Here is a 19390-nt window from a genome sequence, read left to right as displayed (position 1 = left end):
CTACTTTTCTTGTGAGTGTTGATCATCCATAGTTCATACAGATAGCAGTTATGCCACTCTGGTTGCCCTCCATTCACTACCACCTTAAAAGACACACTGATATTTATGAACACATAAAATCATATGTGATCTATTTATCTAACCAGATAAGTTCCATTATAACATCAACTCAATTAACAGCCATGAATCTTTTTCTGAAAAGTTGCCAGACTATAAGCATTCTCTGACAAATGTGCCAAGGGTTAAGTAAGTAGTTGAAATTATCCCAATGTATTCAGATTTGACAAGGAAGTGATAATGTATTAAAATAAAAATTAAACTGTGATCACTGTGATCAGAATGTTAAAAATGTTTTTCTTTATAAGGAAATGGGAAAAGATAGAAAATCATGAGTTATTATTTTTGTCATTTTATAATTTTTGTGTAAAGTCCACATTTGATTTCACATGCTAAAAATGTAAAAAATGTAAATATCTCATTAATAAATTTTAGATTATTTGTTGAAATATTTTTGATATGTTGTATATATTGAATCAAACCATCATAAAATTAATTATACTGTTTCATTGTACTGTTTTTAATGTGACACTTAGAAAATTTTAAATTACATATGAGCCTCTCATGTTTTAAAATATGTGGATGGTACATATTGTCACTCTTGTTTTCTGTGTAGTATAATATGTTAGTCTTTATAGATACTGTTATCAAAGTTTATGTGCAAAAGTCCAGAGATATGAGGCTTTAACAAAGCACAAACTACTATATAAATAACTTTTTTTTAAAAGACTTCATTTATTTATTTAACAAGTAGGCAGAGAGGCAGGCAGAGGGAGAGGCGAAAGCAGGCTCCCTGCCAAGCAAGGAGCCTGATGTGGGGCTCGATCCCAGGACCCTGAGACTATGACCCGAGCTGAAGGCAGAGGCTAACCCACTGAGCCACCCAGGTGCCCCTATATAAATAACTTTTAAAATGGAAATTAAAAGCCCATAATGTAAATTAATAAAAATTTTTTTAAAGATTTTATTTATTTATTTGACAGAGAGAGATCACAAGTAGGCAGAGAGGCAGGCAGAGAGAAGGAGGAAGCAGGCTCCCTGCTGAGCAGAGAGCCCGATGCGGGACTCGATCCTAGGGTCCTGAAATCATGACCTGAGCCGAAGGCAGCGGCTTAACCCACTGAGCCACCCAGGCACCCCCAATAAATTTTTTTGATAGTTGTAACATGGAAAACTATCTGCAAAAAAAAATTTTTAAACACTCAAAAAAAGAAAGAATAATACATATTAAATGGAACACAGAAAAATAATCATTGTTATATGAGAAAATAGTCTTTTTTGGACCCAATTAATTAATAAACTTGTCATGAAACCACAATAATGAAAATTTGAACAATGCATACTAAGGCAGTGCTAGTGGTGGAAAGGGGAACATGGTTTCTGCCTTTAGCCTTCATTGATCTTAGATTTGCACATAAGTTTCACGTTCTTGCACTAGTTATTTTCTATCTTATTCTTGGTTCTAATCAAAGTAAAGTCTGAAACAGAGGCTTGCTTGTCAGTAATTTGCCTAGTTACCTAATCTGAGGGAGGAAAGCATGCAGCACAATGGAAGTAAAAGGGAAGAAAAGAAAGCTTATTCAAAAATGTCTTATCAAATTGAAAATTGATTTTAGGGCCTTCTGTGTAATCTTATGAAGTATGTTTCAGAACTGCCTGCAGTGGGGTAAAAAAGTGGGAGAGGAGGCAGATATCCCATTGTCTCCTGACCCCATGAGTCACGAATAGATGCACAGGCATTTAATACCATCAGACTTCATTGGTCCATATCCTGGTAACATGGGTCTGGGTTGTGCTTATACAAAGCCAGAGCTGCAGTTGGTCCATACTGTGGTGTAGAAGAAGCCTAAAGGCAAGAAATGAGAAGTATGCTTAGTTCAAGACATGGGGGACTTCATCTTTGTGAAGCCCATGGTCATTCTTTTGGAATCGGTTGCTTCTGTAGCATCAGTAGCTAGAAGAAAATAAGAAGCAATAAAACTTTTAAATGATGCAGGAGAGACCTACTAGTTACAGTTTTATCACTTTGAAATGGGGATGAGAATAGTGTCTTCTACATACCATTATTATGAGTATCAATCAAGATAGTAATGACAAAGTGTTTAGCACACTGCTTGGGACAATGCTCCTTCCCAGTAGGTCTTAATTCTTTGATTACTCAAGATCAGCTACATTATGCTGTATAACAAATAATTCTAAATGTTAATGCTTAAGAAGTAAATATATGTATGCCTATAGTCCATTTTGTGTTGGCAGGAGGGATCTGATCATTGCAGTCACCCATGAATCAAAGCTGATAAAGGAGTTACCATTGTGATGGTAAGACTGGCTAAAAAAAAAAAAAAAAAAAAAGGCAGGATGAAGAAATATGAAACATATTTCAGAAGGACAGAAGGTAAACTTTTATTTGATAATCTTATCTGCAAAAAGTAGCTCAGAGAATGAAATAATAGCTGCTTTCCAATTACCTTCTCTATGTCTGTGCCCAAAAGACCCTGATTTTCAATCTTGTCAAGGACATTAAATACTGTGTAGCCAAATTATATTGAATACATTTGTATTAAAATCAATATCTACCATGAGGAAAAATAAGGATAAATTACATATAGCATAGGTAGAAATTTGTGGCAATTTATGAATACTACAAGGGTCATACTGATGAAAGGTCAGAAAAGCAATGGGTTGCAAGGGAAGTGCAGAGTTCGAAGGAGCACACAGCTGGGTCCTTTCTCTGTTATTCAAAAAAGACAGAGCAAGCTCCAAGGCTTCATCTGGCATCTTGTTTTCCAGAGCCCCCTCCTGCTGTGCTAATGAGGTGAAAAGTGACCTGCCTGCTCATTTTCTGGCTCCTTATTCAGTAATGGTGTGACATGCTGAAAAGCTGACTGCTTACACTGTGTTAGAGATTAGATCATGCAATACCTAACAGATGCTCTTAGGGTCTTTGAAATAGCATATCTAAAGTTTCAAAACTGCATGTGCTTTTCATCTAAAATGCTAAAGGAGTAACAGTGCTCCTGTTAATTTCACATACTTTCACATATGGTTCCCTCATTACAATGTGTCACAAGCTAGTTGCCTACAAATTACTCTGTTTGCCAGTCCAATCAATAATTATGAGCTACGAAGAGCCTGCAAGTGTCTAATTTCATTTGGATATATTTTGCACTCTGATTATTCTATAAGAAAGTATCTTTCTTTTGATAACAGTAATATCACCTTTTCAGGTTAGCCTTGCAAACTTCAGGCTCAAAGGGCTTTTCTTTTGTTTTGTCACCAGATGAAGGGTGTCTCTTTGGTTATGAGGTTAGTATAGACAGAACATATGTGTGTCTGTGAGTTTATGCTTTTGAGGGGTAGGGGAGGAGGGAGAGGAATATCCCTAGAATTGGGAGCAGCATACTTTGTAAATTATACTTAAAGAAGAATACAGTGAAATATAAACATAAAACAAATGCCAAGTTTGCCTAATCATACAGTAATAGAGCAATATGAAAACAACCCTGACAAGCTTTCACTGCTTTCCTTGGTCAATAGTGAAATAAGTAACAGTTTCCTGCATCAGAAAGGCAATGGCTTAACTATGACTGCTGAGTAAATCGGTGTAAAGGCTGAGTTATTCAGTCTTCTAAAAAAAAAAAAAAAAAAAAAAAAAGAATTATCTTTATTGTAATAAGAGTAGTAGCAAGGGGAACACCACTAATCTCTTCAGGCAATGAAACCTCATAAATAGGAATGAAGAGAGTAGAGTCTAAAAAGATAATGTGCCATTTACTAGTGCGAGATAAAAGTAACATTCTAGCTTTTAAATAGAAGAAAATTCTTGAAAAGATGGCATACTTTTAAATTCAGAGAGTAAAAGACCTGGTCCCTGAGTGCAAAAGAATGTAAACCTTCATATTTATTGAATGAGATGTTTTCCTTTCCTGCCCTTTGCCATATTACAAGTATTTGAAGCATAAGCTCTTTTCATCATGTAGGAAAAGAATGTGAAATTCCTAAAAAGATAAGATTATTTGGTTGTTTAGAGCCTGGATCTAATTAGCCATCAAGTATTAATAAAGAAATAGAAAGAGTAAAGGGAATTTTAAAGAAGAAGTAAAGGCAAGAGAATACATGGGCTTAGAAGTCTTAGTGCTCAGAAAGAAGACTGTTTTCCCAGAGCCAAAAGAAATAGCTGAAATATGATCAAAGGAGAGGAAAGAAGACAAGAAGTAAAGAGAAGTAAAAAAAGGAGAGAGAGTAGAAATATAAAATTATCTGCAACTAAAAGAATCTTCCTAAACACTATAAATCTTTTAAAAAGAAAAGAAAAAGAAAGAGATTATTGGGAAGCTATTGTTCTTGTTATTGCAATTATTGAACTCACCCGCCTTCAAGATGCAATTTGATCTTGATGCAAAAAAATGATCAAACTGTGGGTCCATAAGATTGAGCAATTGTTTCAGGGCTTTTAGTCCTAGAAGCTCCCTCCTTCCTAACTTTGATCATCAAGTGGTTTCACTACCACTTTTGGAAAATTGTAAACAACTTTCATTATAACAGAATTTTTACTTCGATGCATCTGAATTCCAAGGAAAAGACATGATGAAGGAACATCCATTACAAAATGTCCTAGGCTAGGCATCAACCAGTTTATGCAAGTCAAAAGGAGAGAGAGAAAAACTAGGAAACATATCTTGCTTCTCCAGTCAACACTCACTGAGGAAAATGATGCTTATTGTTTCTTGATTCACACAAACTGAGCTTTGTATCAAAGTAGCAATGGATCTCATGAGGGTCATTGCTGATGTGCTTTGGAGCCAAGAGAGAGCTGATCCTACATGAACAGGCTAGCCTAACACTTAAGTACCACCCACTGCCTAGAACATAAGAAGTCTAACTTTACTTGTTTAGCAGTCAAATTCTTTTAGTCCATGGTTTTGTAGGAGATATGCCCAAGTGTCTGATTCCTGTCTAACTTATTCCATTTAAATATAGCTCTTCAACACTTCCAGGAAACCCATATGCCCAAGAAAAAGATTTTTTAAAAATTCCTGCATCTAGGGGTGCCTGGGTGGCTCAGTGGGTTAATGTCTCTGCCTTTGGCTTGGATCATGATCCCGGGGTCCTGGGATCGAGCCCCACGTTGGGCTCTCTGCTCAGTGGGGAGCCGGCTTACTCCTCTCTCTCTCTCTGCCTGCCTCTCTGCCTACTTGTGATCTCTGTCTAAAAAAAAAAAAAAAAAAATTTAAAAATTCCTGCATCTATCTATACCTTATGGATGAAGAGAGAACTAATACACCTTGAAGTTCTCTGAGCGGGTAATATGGTTAATGAAATTCTTTTATACAAACATGAAAAACCACTGTTGACATGAAAATAAAAATCCTTTACTCATTTCATGTGACTTTTTGAGATAGTGTGATGTCAAATGGAGGACAGGATTTTGCTAAGACATAAAACTACAAACATATCACCTTCGTGGAGAGGATCTGCTTGAAAAAAAAAGTATAAATGGTTATCTTATTTTATGAATTTTGAAGGTTTTTAAGGAATTGAGGGCATGTGAGTATTTTCATAGGGTTTGGATATTGCCCTGCCCATACCACGTCTCCTGACCAGAGGATTTTACATGGCCTTGGCTCCAGTAGAGGTGGTGACAGGTCTTATTTCACAAGCAGACTAGAGTACACCTAGTTAAAATCCACCACATTCAGGCCAGGGACCAAACACTGCCCACAGTAGGCAAGGAGAGCCTCTGCAGATGACTGGCCTGAAGGATAGAGCAGCCACAACATAACAGCAGAGCACACACTGTAGAAACTCCCTGAAGTGCCAAGCCCTGAGCCCTACTTGACCTCTTCCTCTTAAAACCATTATATTCAGAAAAAAGAAAAAAAAAAATTACATCCAGGAGCAAGAAGTATAATTGGTTTTTCTAACACAGAGAACCTGGCAGAGACTTGAACAAAGTGAGAAGACAGAAAATTTACCCCAAATGAAAGAACAAATAAGGCAATGGCCAGAGATCTAAGTGAATCAGATATAAGTAATATGCCTAATTAATAATTTAAAGCAATGATCATAAAGACACTCATTGGGCTTGAGAAAAGAATGGAAAACATTGATGGAATCCTTACGAACAGACAGAAAAGAATTAAAAAAGAATCAACCAGAGATGAAGAGTGTAATTAAAAAAAAAAAAAAATAGAAACACAATTGATGCAATCAATGAACATCAGGCTCAAAGAAGGAGAGGAATGAATTAATTACCTGGAAGACAAATAATGGAATGAATGAAGTTGAATACAAAAGAGAAAGAATTATGCCACATGAGAATAGACTTAGGGAACTCAGTGATGCCCTCGATGTACTAAAAATCATATTATTTTTAGATAACAAAAGAGAGAAAGAAGAAGAGAGAGAAAAGGAGACAGGGAACATATTTGAAGAAATAATAGCTGAAAACTTGCCTAATCTGGGTAAGGAAACAGATATCCAGCACCGAGAGGCACAGAGACGGAGAACTCCCATCAAAATCAAAAAAAGCAGACACACACCAAGACATATTATAATTAAATTGACAAAATATAGCTATAAGGGAAAAAAAACTTAAAATAAACAAGACAAAAGAAGACAGTAACTTAAAAGGGAAAACCCATAAAGCTATCAGCAGATTTTTTTAGCAAGGCAGAAGGAAGTGGCAATATATATTCAAATATATTCAAACATATATATTTTTTTTTCATAGCTCTGAGTGGGAAAAATCTGTAGCCAAGAATGTTCTGTCCAGCAAAGCTAACATTCAAAATAGAAAGAGAAATAAAGTGTTTTATAGACAAAAACTAAAGGAGCTCATGATATATCATGATATATCATGGTGTAATATTTCCACCCTGCAAGAAATATTAAAGGGGACCCTGTGAGTAAAAAAGAAAGACCAAAAGTGGTAGTTTAAAGGTAAGAAACACAAAAGTAGTAAAAATGAATATTTCTATAAAAAATCAGTCAAGGAATTCACAAAAATAAAAGAATGTAAAATATGACAACATATACCTAAAACATGGGGAGGACAAGAGTAAAGAATGGGTTCAAACTTAAGTGACCATCAACTTAATATAGATTGCTATATGCAGAAAAGCTTATATAGAAACCTAATGGGAACTATATATCAAAAATCACTAATAAACATGCAAAGAATGAAGAGAAAGAAATCCAAGTATATCACTAAAAAATCAACAAAATATGAAAGAAAGACAAGAAAGAATCAAGTCAAATCTCTAGAAACAACCATAAAACAAGTAACACAATGACAATAAATACATATCTATCCATAATTATTTTGAATGTAGATGGACTAAATGCTCCAATCAAAAGACACAGGGTGTTAGAATGGATAAAAAAAAAAAATAAGATCCTTCTATATGTTGCCTAGAAGACACCAATTTTGACCTAAAGACAAAACAGAAACTGTAACAAGAGACAAAGAAAGACACTATATAATAGTAAAGGAGATATTCCAACAAGAAGATCTAATAATTATAAATAACTATGCATCCAACATGGGAGCACCCAAATACATAAAACAACATAACAACAAACATAAACTAATCAATCATAATACAGTAATCATAAGGGACATTAACACTCCACTTACATCAACAGACAGATCACATAAAGAGAAAATCAACAAGGAAACAATGACTTTGAATGACAGACTGGACCAGATGGACTTAACAAGCTATATCCAGAACACTCCATCCCCAAACAGCGGAATACATATTCTTTTCAAGTGCACATGGAACATTCTCCAGAATAGATCACACATTAGGCAACAGAATGAGTCTCAACAAATTAAAAAATATTGACTCATACAATGTATATTTTCTGACCACAAAGCTATGAAACTAGAAATCAACCAGAGGAAAAATCTGGGAAGACCATAAGTACATGAAGGTTATATAACAAGCTACAAAACGATGAATATGTCCACCAGAAAATAAAAGAAGAAATAAAGAAATACATGGAAGCAAATGAAAAGGAAAACACGATGATGCAAAGGCTTTGGTAGGCAGCAAAAGCAGTCAGAAGAGAGAGGTATACAGCAATACAGGCCTGCCTCAAGAAGCAAGAAAAATAAAAATATGCTAACTGATCTTATACTTAAAGGAGCTACAAACAACACTACAAATGAAGCCTAAAGCCAATAGTAGGATGGAAATAATAAAGATTAAGGCAGAAAGAAATGGATAAAGAAACTAAAAAGGAGATTAATGAAACCAAAAGGTGAATCTTTGAAAAAAATAATAAAATTGATGAGCCTCTTACTAGATTTATTAAAAAGAGATGAGAAAGGACCCAAATAAGTAAAATCACAAATGAAAGAGAAGAAATAACAACCAACACCACAGAAATACAATTATAAGAGACTATTATGGGGACACCTGTGTGGCTCAGTGGGTTAAGCCTCTGCCTTCAGCTCAGGTCATGACCCCAGGGTCCTGGGATCGGGCCCCACATCAGGCTCACTGCTCGGCAGGAAGCCTGCTTCCCCCTCTCTCTCTGTGCCTGCCTCTCTGCCTACTTGTGATCTCTGTCTGTCAAATAAATAAATAAAATCTTTAAAAAAGAGAGAGAGAGAGAATATTATGAAAAACCATATGCCAGCAAACTGAACAACCTAGAAGAAATAGATGTTTCTAGAAACATACTTTAACAAAACTAAAACAGGAAGAAATAGAAAATTTGAACAGACTAATAGCCAGCAAAGAAACAGAATCAGTAATCAAAAAAACAAACAAACAAAAAAAACACAAAACAAAAACAAAAACCAAAAAACTATCAACAAAAGTCCAGGGCCAGATCCCTTTACAAGCAAACTCTACCAATCATTTAAAGAAGAGATAGTATCTATTCTTCTTAAACTATTCCAAAAACTAGAAAGGGAAGGAAAACTTCCAAATTCATTCTATAAGGCCAGCATTACCCTGATAGAAAAAGCAGGTAAAGACACCACAAATAAAGAGAACTTTATTTGTTCTCTGGCCAAGATCTCTGATGAACATAGATACCAAAATCCTGAACAAAATACTAGTCAGCCTAACCCAAAAATAAACTTTAAAAAATCACCACAATCAAGTGGGATTTATTCCTGGGTTACCAGGGTGGTTCAAGACCCACAAATCAGTCAATGTGATACATCACATTAGTAAAAGAAAGGATGAGAATCATGTGATCATTTCAAGAGGTGCAGAAATAGCATTTGACAAAGTATAACATCATGATAAAAACCCTCAAGAAAGTAAGTTGATAAGGGACATACCTCAACATAATAAGGGCCCTCTGTGAAAAACCACAGCTAACATCATACTCAATGAGGAAAAACAGAGCTTTTCCTCTACTATCAGGAAAAAGACAGGGCTATCCTCTCTCACCACTTTTATTCAAAAAAGTACTAGAAGTCCTAGCCACAGCAATCAGACCACAAAAAGAAATAAAAAGTATTCAAACCATCAAGGAAGAAGTAAAACTTTCACTTTTTGCAGTTGACATGATACTCTATATAGAAAACCCTTAAAACTCCACCAAAAAACTGCTAGAACTGATAAATTAAGTAAAGTTGCAACATCAGTGTAGTGAAGCACAAAATCAATGCACTAAAATCAGTTGCATTTCTAGCCGCCAATAATGAAGGAGCAGAAAAAGAAATTAAGGAATCAATTCCGTTTACAATTGCACCAAAAATAAGTAAGTTACTTAGGACTAGATCTACCCAAAGAAGTGGAAGGCATATACTTGGAATACTATAAAATATTCATGAAAGAAATTGAAGATGACACAATCAAATGGAAAGACATTCCATGCTCATGGATTGGAAGAAGAAATATTGTTAAAATGTCTATATTATCCAAAGCAATCTACATAATTAATACAACCTCTATCAAAATACCAACAGCATTTTTCACAGAGGTAAAATAAATTATCCCAAATTTTTTTAAAGATTTTATTCATTTATTTGACAGACGGAGATCACAAGCCGGCAGAGAGGCAGGCAGAGAGAGAGAGTGAGAGGAGGAAGCAGGCTCCCCACCAAGCAGAGATCCCGATGCGGGGCTCGATCCCAGGACCCTGAGATCATGACCTGAGCTGAAGGCAGAGGCTTTAACCTACTGAGCCACCCAGGCACCCCAAATTATCCTCAAATTTGTGTGGAGCTAAAAGTGACCCTTAATAGCCAAAGCATCTTGAAAAAGCAAAGCAAAGCTGGACTTTGCTTCAGAATCACAGTTCTGGACTTAAAGTTATATTACAAAGATGTAATGATCAAAGAAGTGTGGTAGTGGCACAAAAATAGACCTATAGATCAATAGAACAGGGTAGAAAATTTAGAAATGAAACCACATTATGGAGTCAATTAATCTTCAAAAAAGCAGGAAAGAATATCCAATGGAGAAAAGACTATCTCTTTAACAAGTAGTGTTGTAAAAACTGGCAGCAACATGCAAAAAAATGAAATGGGACCACTTTCTTACATCATAGATAAAAATAAATTTAAAAAGGATTAAAGATTTAAATGTGAACCCAAAGCCAAAACGTCCTTGAGAAAAGCCCCGGCATTAATTTTGCTAACATCAGCTATTGCAACTTTTTTTCTAGATAGGTCTCCTGAGGCTAGGGAAACAAAAGCAAAAATGAACTATTGGGGGAGCCCAGGTAGTGCAGTCAGTTAAGCATTCAGCTCTTGGTTTCAGGTCAGGCCATGATCTTAGGGTTGTGAGATCTCCAAACTCAGTGAATAGTCTGCTTGAGATTCTGTCTCCCTCTTACCCTGTCCCTCCCACTGATTATCTCTCTCTCTAAAATAAATAAATAAATCTTTAAAAAAAAAAATTAGGACTATATCACACATCTGCACAGCAAAGGAAACAATAATCAAAACTAAAAGGCAACTTATGGAATGGAAGAAGATATTTGAAAATGACATATCTTATAAAGGGTTAGTATCCAAAATATATAAAGAACTTATACAACTCAACACCCCAGAAATGAACAATCCAATTAAAAGATTCACAGATGACATGAATAGACATTTTTTTCAAAGAAGACTTACAGATGGCCAAAGTTACATGAAAAAATGCTCAATATCACTGATGTTAGGAGAAATGCAAATCAAAACTAAAATAAGATATTGCCTCACATCTGTTAGAATTATTATTATCAAAAAGATAAGAAATAAAAATTGCTGGCTGGGATATGAATAAAAAGGAACTTTCTTGTGTTGTTGGTGGGAATGCAAACTGGTGCAGGCACCCATGGAATAGAGTTTAGAGGTTCCTCAAAAAGTTAAAAATAGAACTACCCTATGATCAAGTGATTGCTCTAATAGGTATTTATCCTAAGAATATAAAAATACTAATTAGAAAGAATACATGCACTCCAGTGTTTATAGTAGCATTATTTACACTACCAAATTATGGAAACAGCCCAAGTGCCCATTGATTGATGAATGGATAAAGAAGATGTGGTGTATATATATATATATATATAGAGAGAGAGAGAGAGAGAGAGATATTATTCATCCATAAAACAGAATGAACTCTTCCTATTTGCAAAGACATGAATGGAGCTAGAGAATATTACCCTATGTAAAATCAGTCAGTCAGAGAAAAACAAATACTATATGATGTCACTCATATATGGACTTTAGGAAGAAAAACAAATAAGCAAAGGAAAAATAAAAGAGAGAGAGGCAAATGATTCTTAACTATACACAGAAACAAATTCTTAACTATGGAAAACAAACTGATTTTTACCAGAGAGGAGGTGGGTAGGATGATATGTTATTTAGGTTCTAGGATTAAGGAGTGTACTTCTTGTGATGAGCATTCCAGGTAATGTATGGGATTGTTGAATCACTATTTGTAAACCTGAAACTAATATTACACTGTTATGTTAACTAACTGAAATTTAAATAAAAATTTAAAAAAATCAGGCGTCTGTGAAATCCTATGATGTCAGAGATTGGGGGAGGTCAAGTGGAGGGTATAGATCACATAGAATGTTCATGAGTTGATAATTATCGAAACTGGGTGATAAGTAGATGGATGTCCCATACTTTGCATATTTTGAAATTTTCCATAATAAATGAATAAAAAAAAGAACTGGAAAATTATATTTTTCCAAGTCTGAAACTGTGTAATATAGAAAAAGAATTGTCAAATATTAAAGACATGATTGAAAAGACAAAATTTGAAAGCAAACAATGCTCATGAGCAAATGCAGTCCACCATGGCCTTTTTTTAAAAAATACAAGAACTCATATAAATACCTACATATATATCAATATGTATCAACTAAATCTAGATTTCAATCCAGAAAAATTTTTAGAAATATTTTAGTGTTTAAGAAATCTAGTGATATTAGTACATACATTAGTACATAATTAGTACATACATTAGATGGTGTATACACAGACACACACACACACACACATCCCTAAAATCTCATCTTTTTCTTGTCCTAGGTTCATTATCTGCAATTTATCTAATGCAATCATCCTGGACACCATAAACCTTAGAAGAGGAAGAAGAAGAAGGAGGAGGAGGAGGAAGAGGATGAGGAGGGGCAGGGAGAGGGGGAAGAGGAGAGAGAGGGAGGGGTGAGGGGGAGGGAGAGGGATGGGAGAGGGGTAGGAGAAAAACCACAGTTCTTATTATTGCAATGCTTGAACTTACCTATACAATACCTTTAAAATGGGATTTGATCGTGTCACAGAAACTTATCAGACTGTGGTATCACAAGAAGGAGCAATCATTTCAGGGCTCATCATTCCTGAGAAGTGCCCTCCTTCCATTCTCTGTTACCACCTACTTGTCTCTTTAATCTATCAAACACATTTGGTAATATGATGAATAACATTTCTCTTTATACAGAATCTTCCCCTTGATATGTTGGGGTTCAGGATATGTCACTCCAATATATGAGACTTTAGCATATTGAATATCTTAAGCTGAGGAATTTGAGAAAATGGTAGAAACTGGAATGTCACTCTGACCCAGCCCCACCCACCTTTCTTCCCTGAAATAGCCCATAAAACTCTCAAGTGAGAAGTGATCTGCTTGAACCCACAGGAAAGGAACATCATTATGTCTGTAGACAAGAGGAATCCTAACAAACAAGTTGCCTCATACTTTTTGTCTATCACATTCCTCCACGATTCTGGGTTCTTATGAACCTTAGCATGAAGGACTAAGAAACAGGACTGTTTCTCTGGATCTTCATTTCCTCACAAGGACTCTGTTATCACATAAAACTTATATTAAATAAACATGTATGCTTTTTTTCCTGTTAATCTGTCTTTGTGAGTTTAATTTTTAGACCCAACCAGAGATCCTAAAAGGATGGAGGAAAACTTTTTTCTCCCCTACAGATGATGTATGTGCATTTCATGGAGATGACATGATAAAGGAAAATATACTGGATATGGTCTATTCTGGGCATCAACCACTCTTTTACCAAGTAAAAGGACTAGACAAAGTAAAGACCAAAGCTTCTTATAGATCTAATATTATTATTCATTCCTTTAAATTTATATTATAACAACTTATCAAACACATTCTATCTTTCCTTTAAAGTGGGGATTCCCATCCTTTGGGGCAAGATTTTTACTTAAAGTTTATAATCTTAAGATAATAGTATCATAACAGCATTACTTCTCTAAGTTTCTATGTAGTTTAGTGTCATTTTATAAAAAGCAATAATGATGCACTGTATTAACTGAACAATTCATGGAAGAATTCAAGGAGAGCCATAAAGTCTAAAAATGGGTTGATGTCACTTAACAAGTTGGCCGGCTATCTACCAAATTGTTGGTCCAAGTTCTTCACACAGACTGGATATTCAGGAAATTTTCATCCATTGATACCTAAGTTGAATTTCCAAAATATGTTTCCTCAAAACATGAATTGGTTAATGTAAATGAATATTCTATACACAAAATGCAGGCAGAAACTTCCATTTAGGCATAAAATTACCTTCTTTATGTGCATAGGAACATTTTGTGAACACAGATACTGTACCTAAACTTTGAACATTTCAAAGCAGTAAAAAGTTCACCAACTAGCTAACTGGTTTAAAAAAAAAGTTACAGTTTACAGTGCATATTCTGAGATATGTTCAGAATGGTTTTGATTTTATCATTTAAAATCACTATTGAATTTCTTAATTATCCCCTCCCCCAAATAGACTCATTACCTCAAACTTGATGCTAGGCTGGATAGGCTTTCCAATCTAGTTTCCTTTTTCATTCTTTCTGTAACTACAGCTAATACCCTTATTTCCCCTTTGGTTCATCTGTAAATCATATAGGGTATAATCATGTGGGAATTTAAATAGATCTTTTATTAAGTTTTTCCTTTTTGAGCCATCCATATTCAATTTGATTTTGATGATTGAACCAATCTTTTCTAATGATTTTCATTATCTCTTTTGTTAGCTGCTACACCATCAATAACTTCAGGTATATCAACCTTCTACATTATGATCTTCCTTATTCAGAACAACTTTTCTCAAAATAATATTTTTATTCTAATAAGGACATTGTGTTTTTCAGAAGTCTCAAAGTTTGGGGAAAAAAATGTTTTGCTAAAAGAGAACAAGGTTTGTTTTCTACTGCATCTTATTATACCTGTAAGTTCATTTTCCGTACATTGCCTAACATACATTAGGTGCTCAATGAATATCTAATATTTTACAGGTTACACTGACCTTGTGAAAGCCGTGTTAAAAAATATATGCCATACTTGGATCAAAAAAGTATAGGTCTTACTTTTATCGAAGCTGTGTCCATTTCTAAACTAGATTATTACTTATGTATTTTACTATACCTTAAATAAAGCTAAAACTAAAATACCTCTCCAAAAATTACCCTGAAATTTGCTATCAAAGAAAGAATCAAAAGTAGAAGAGTGCTCATATCAAACATCAGGATAAAAAATGGAAAAAGCCATAGATTTTATTTTAATTTCCATTACGAAGAGGTTTCAGACTTTTTTGGGGAGAAGGGGCTGGGAGCAGTAGCAGACATGCATAGCTACTAATAAGGACATGGAATAAATTTGCATATGATATATGTAGGTTTGATGCCTTAAATGAGTAGGTTTGTGACTTTAAAAATTCTTGGGATGTGTCAGTGGCTCAGTTGGTTAAGTGTCTGCCTTCAGCTCAGGTCATGATCTAGGGTGCTGGCATCTAGTCCTGTATGGGGCTCCCTGCTCAGCGGGGAGTCTACTTTTCTCTCCCTCTGTTGCTTCCCCTGCTTGTACTTTTTCTCTCTTGCTCTAACAAATAAATAAAATATTTTTTTAAAAAAATTCTCACAGTACTTCCTATAAACACTATCACATAAAAAGCATGATTTAATTGAACGATGTTTCTAGGAAAATCACAAAGAAATGTTATTCTTATGCAGTAAGAAATAATTATGAGAAATCTTTTTTTTTTTTTTTTTAAGATTTTACTTATTTATTTGACACACAGAGATCACAAGTAGGCAGAGAGAGAGAGAGGAGGAAGCAGGCTCTCTGCTAAGCAGAGAGCCCGATGAGGGGCTAGATCCCAGGACCCTGGGATCATGACCTGAGCCGAAGGCAGAGGTTTTAATCCACTGAGCCACCCAGGTGCCCCGAGAAATCTCTTAATAAATATATTTTTGTAATATAACACCACTGACTTCACATATAATAATTATTATTATTATAATTAAAGTAGTAGAATAAATGATTCTGTGATGATAGAATTGATCTTTTTTATATAGTAGTACGTGACCGATGGTCAAATGTAAAGCAAACCAGTAATTGACCCCAGCAAATTATACATACATTTCAAGTCATCACAATTTACTTGCTTTAACTCAAAGGGATATATTTTGATATGATTTTAGTTGTATTCCAATTAAAGAGCCCCTAATTCAGTTCAACTTAACCCTCCATTCTGGTGTTGGTAGATATATCCTGGGATTTGCCACTGGCTGGTGAGACAGCAAACCTTTTTCATTAGCATGCAGCCCAGTGGAAGATGCTCAAAAAGCCTGTGCATGAAGAAGTGGAAGGATTTGTAGTTCTGCATACTGATGGCCTTTGAGGAGTCTGTGAGCCCCAGCCATTTTGCGAGCAGCTTAGAAAAATACGACATTCTGAGTTTCATCCTCTATCATTGGACAATATATTTAATTTCCATTGGAAAAATTACACAATTTTCCCTAATAGTTTACAATTAAACTGTGTGATTTCCCTAATAGTTTACAATTACCTACCCACATGAAGTAACAATTAAAATAATGTTGGCTTATGTCCAAAAATTTTGCATAAGAAAAAAAGTAACAGAAAGGTGGGGAAGTGGATTTAAAGTTGTGTCCTTAACTATGAAGTATTAGAAGTTTTATAGCAAAACATTATCACCATTCAGTTGTACATTTATTAAAATGCAAACAACTTTCCTGTTGAAAAGGTATTTTCAAGCTTTCCACTTTCTTTGTACATTAGATTGGTCAACAAACTCAAAAATCTTAGTCCTTTCCTGCCCCTGCTGACTCACTAAGGATTCCTTTTTGTAAACAGAAAAGTCAGCTAGAAGCATTTAGACAAAACTGTCTTTAGAAATCCAAAATTCTCATTAGACAGAAAAACAGAAAACATTAGGATGAAATGTTAGGGTTTGTTGGTTTTTTTTTTTAACAATATAGGGAGAAATTTTTGTGCAGATAATTTTTTTAAAAGGCCTTTCAAAACAACTAGAGCTGCATCCTATAAGCATATTTCCTCACCTTTAACCCAGATGATAGTGGTGACATTTTCCTTACTTTTCTCAAGTTTGAGGAAACCCCAAAATAGATCAGAACTGAACACAGAGGACACTGCCAAATCCCAAATCTGCAGCCCCAACAACACTGTAAGTATTTTAAACATTTTACACACAAGTAGCATGGTTACCCACTGCTTTTCAAAGCCATTTTTAAAAGCTTAATAGAGGATTATCTTGGATGAGGTCCTGCTCTAACACCTCTAACACATTTTTGCTTCTTAAGAGAAGTCATGTTCAGGGAAGTATTACTTTATAGTCTGGAATTAGGCTTAAGAAGGAATTGGTTTATGCTTGACTGATACGATTTACTACATCCTCTGGCATCTACGTCTGCTAGAGACCAAGAAAGAAGGAAGTAAATTAATATTTTGCTCCACTTTCTATTCAACTCCTGGTTATCCCCAAAGGAGTAATCTAGAACCCTGTTTTTCTCACCTTTAGCCATTTCGCTGCTTATTAAAATGGTGATAACATTTGGAAGGCAAACACTATTTTCTTCAACAAATGTTTTCTGAATGTTCTTAAGCAAACGCCATTATGCTAAGCATTGTTGTAGGGATTCTACATTCTGTGAAAATATTAAATTGCTTCTGCTTGAAAAAGGGCTGAGTGGTTGGACATGGAGGGCGGATGGTGGTATTTGGAGGAGGCACTCTGGACCACTTTAATTACCTGTACTATAGATCCTTTTCCTAGACCCTTTTCTTCTCTCACTCTTTCTCCTTCTTTTCCCCTTCCCTATCTCTCCTCTCCTCCTCCTCCTCTTACTCCTTTTCTTCCATTATAAATGAATAATTAGAAAAAGAATTCATTTCCAACACATTAGAAAAATCTGGCCCAACTGAGTACCATAGAATCTATTCATATGAACTTTTTTTAACCAATTATGTTTTAAATTTTGGCTAAAGGATTAACAAAATTTTAAAAAACATGCGCTTAAAATTTTGAAATACATGTGTTGTTTAGATTTTATAATTTGATTACTTATTGAGTAAATCTGACTCTCAATACAGAGCTATTCTCACAAACTTCCTCTTATATTCCTATTAGTTAAGGGAGTCACACTTTTGTCCACCCAAAATATCTTCTCTAGATGACTCTTCTGATTTCATTGTACAACTCCCTTTATATGTCATGTCAAATATTTCTAATATTCTCTTTTAAAAAAAATATTTTATTTATTTATTTGAGAGAGTGCACAAATGGGGGTTGGGGCAGAGGGAGAAAAAGAAGCAGACTCCCTGCTGAGCAGGGAGCCTGATTCAGGGCTTGATCTCAGATCCCAGCATCCTGGGATCATGATCTGAGCTGAAGGCAGACACTTACAACTGACTGAGCCACCCAGGCACCCATCTAATATTCTCTTTTACTTTTCTCAACCATCTACCAATCTTTAAGCTCACTGCTACCTAATTTATTTAACACTTGTTTTCTACATTTTTCTTTCTCCTATCCCATAATATCAATTTTGGAAACTTCAATCTCTTGCTAACTTTACATATTCTTGACATACTTAATGCCTCTTAATTCCAGCTCTACTCTTTTCCTTTTGAGACATCTTATATCTTTTATCCTATGTATTGGTCTGGGATTTTTGAGCTATACTTGACATAAAGTCAACACAAATTTTATTAAAAGAAAATATTGGCTCATGGAATTATGACACTGTCATGGCTGGATCCTGATCAACCAAGGACCATAGGAATCTGTTTTTTTGTTTCGTTCTTCCCAGTTTCTTGATTATGCTTTTTTCTGTGTCATTTTCAGACATGAGTTTTTCATATAATGCAGAGATATTCTTCTTTTTTTTTTTTTAACTCAGCTTTATGGGTCCTTTATAGAAAATATTCAAACAGAGATCTTTCAAACATCTATCCTCCAGGATTTGTATCAGTCAATTAAAATAAATAATAATAATTTGTTCTTGTTTGCATCACCAAAAAAAGATAAATAATTGAGAATTAGTTGGTCTGAAATAATTCCTTTGAAAAGGAGGGTTTAATATGTTGATGAGTATATTAGTTTCCTATAGTTCTCATGACAATATTATAAATTTAGCAGGTTAAAGACATTTCAAATTATGCTGTTACAGTTCTGGAGGTCAGATGTCTCAAATGGTTTTAGTGGGCTAAAATCAAGGTGTTGGTAGGGCAGCATTTCTTTTGGAGACTCTAGGAGAGAATCTGTTCCTTGCCTTTTCCTATGTTCCTTGGCTCCTGGTTCCATTTTCTATCTTTAAACCCAACAGCACAGCATCTTCAAATCTATCTTCTCATTTTTTTCTCCGATTCTCCTGATTCCTTCTTATATGGAGCCTTTTGATTATAATAGGCCCACCCACATAATCCAAGATAATCTCCCCATTTCAAGATCCTTAATTTAATTACACATGAAATAAATGTCCTTTTTGTTAATAAGGTTCCAGAAATTAGAACATGGACATCTTTTGAGGACCACTTTTTCTGCCTACGACAATGAGCAAACCTAGAAA

The 19390-nt window shown here is 34.9% G+C and overlaps 1 long non-coding RNA gene across 1 annotated transcript; it reads right to left on the bottom strand.

Annotated features, from left to right (window-relative positions):
- Positions 1–1846: 1846 nt before the first annotated feature.
- Positions 1847–17396, bottom strand: LOC116567028. The gene is made up of 3 exons (XR_004276085.1): positions 17335–17396; positions 12774–12922; positions 1847–2011 (listed from the first exon to the last, which is right to left on the bottom strand). It is a non-coding gene; the product is annotated as an uncharacterized LOC116567028 (long non-coding RNA).
- Between the last annotated feature and the right edge of the window lie 1994 nt (positions 17397–19390).

Source organism: Mustela erminea, chromosome 1, assembly GCF_009829155.1.
Source record: "Mustela erminea isolate mMusErm1 chromosome 1, mMusErm1.Pri, whole genome shotgun sequence".
Lineage (NCBI taxonomy): Eukaryota > Metazoa > Chordata > Mammalia > Carnivora > Mustelidae > Mustela > Mustela erminea.
Note: the sequence above shows the minus strand (reverse complement) of the source record. Positions and strands in the feature narration are given on the sequence as shown.